This window comes from Lipotes vexillifer, unplaced genomic scaffold (genome assembly GCF_000442215.2).
Source record: "Lipotes vexillifer unplaced genomic scaffold, Lipotes_vexillifer_v1.1 scaffold776, whole genome shotgun sequence".
Lineage (NCBI taxonomy): Eukaryota > Metazoa > Chordata > Mammalia > Artiodactyla > Lipotidae > Lipotes > Lipotes vexillifer.
In genome coordinates, this window is record NW_006777292.1 from 445,013 (window position 1) to 446,762 (window position 1,750).

Sequence of the window (1,750 nt, forward strand, 5' to 3'; positions counted from 1 at the left end):
TAACAAAAAACTGGCAAATGGAGGAAATCTAGACAATTTTTTCATCATACTCAGACCATATGTAATAAATATCAACGTTGATGACACAGGCAAGGGCTGTGAGGGCTCAGAGGAATAGGGGGTGGCAAAGACTGCAGTGTGTTGGGGGATAAAGCATGACACCCTCTCCAATCACCTCTCCCCTCACTAAGGACTTGCACTGTCTCCCTTGGAACCTCTCAGAGGAGATACTTTGTAGTTTACTTGGACAAATATAAAATAAGTAAAATTCTAACAGTGAACAGATGAAGGATGCCCCCTTTACTTTCCTTATTAAATATCAGGAAAGATAAGGATAGTTAATGAGGCATGCAAAACAAGACAAAGGCTGATGAAAAAATGCAAATTGCTTATAAATATAGGGAATAATTGTGACCATATGCTTCTATTTTCTACCTCTACTTTTATTTCCCTCTTTTTCATCTATGTCTTGCTATACTTTGGTTAATCCTCTTAAACCCAACTTCAGTTGTTTCTAGAATATGACATAATACAAATTTAAAATAAGAAAAAGACACTTAATCAAAAGATAACCATACTGAAAAACACACTGATATATGTATTGCAGTTTCCCAAGATTTTTTTTTTTTTTAAGATTTTTTTGATGTGGACCATTTTTAAAGTCTTTATTGAATTTGTTACAATATTGCTTCTGTTGTATCTTTTGGTTTTTTTGGCCACGAAGCATGTGGGATCTTAGCTCCCCAACCAGGGATAAAACTTGTACCCCCTGCATTGGAAGGCAAAGTCTTAACACTGGACTGCCAGGGAAGTCTCTCTCAAGTTTAATTTAACTCATAAAATTCTTTAAAAATCTTCAATCAGCATCCATTTATAATGCTCTTATTGAAGCAAGTATATATGCAGATAAGTGTACATATTATAAATGCACATCTCAATGAATTTTCATGACATAAACATCTCTCTAACAGCACCAACATCAAGAAAAAAGAAAATACCTAGGTGTACTCTAATGCTTTTGCAAAAATGTTCCTATAAAAGGGTTTGATCTTCAAGGAATTCATGGAGAAGACTCTGACAAGTACAGGTTTCTGGTAACTGACTATACTGCTGAACTGAATGAATAAGCATTTTCAGAACTCTAATGGAAAACTGATGAATTCACAAAAGTGCTAACAAAGATCAAGATGAAAAAAAAATTAATTACATGGGACTGAATGAACTGATGAATGTCAGTATTATGACATAGCATGAGTGTGTTTCATGTTTGGTAATTGCAATTATTGTTGCTTTTGTTGTGGTCATCCATTTACAATGCTTGGTGTCAGTTTATTTATCTCTTGTAAAAATAAAATACAGTGTGTGGAAAAAAAAAGAACTTTGTGGGGAGGTCCCTGGTGGTCTAGTGGTTAGGATTCTGCACTTTCAATGCTGTGGCCTGGGTTCAATACCTGGTCAGGGAACTGAGATCCTGCAAGCCTTGCAGTGTGGGCAAAAACAAAAAACAAAACAAAAAAACCCCAGCAAATGTTGGGTCTCTGGAAAGGAAAGCCGTAGAGTGAGATTCTATAAATGACTAAAAGGAAAAAAAAAAAGAAAATACCAGCACCCTGAGAAGCCCTCCTGTCCTGTCTTCCATTTTCTGCCCCACTAAGGTTACCCACTGTCCTGACTTCTATCACCATAGTACAAGATGGTCTGTTTTTGCATGTTATAAAAATGGAATAATACCATACGCATTTTTCTGTGA

The 1,750-nt window shown here is 35.8% G+C and overlaps 1 non-coding gene across 1 annotated transcript; it reads left to right on the forward strand.

Moving 5' to 3' along the window:
- Window positions 1-1,391: 1,391 nt before the first annotated feature.
- TRNAE-UUC (transfer RNA glutamic acid (anticodon UUC)) lies at window positions 1,392-1,463 on the forward strand. Its single transcript has one exon. It is a non-coding gene; the product is annotated as a tRNA-Glu (tRNA).
- The last annotated feature ends 287 nt before the right edge of the window (window positions 1,464-1,750 follow it).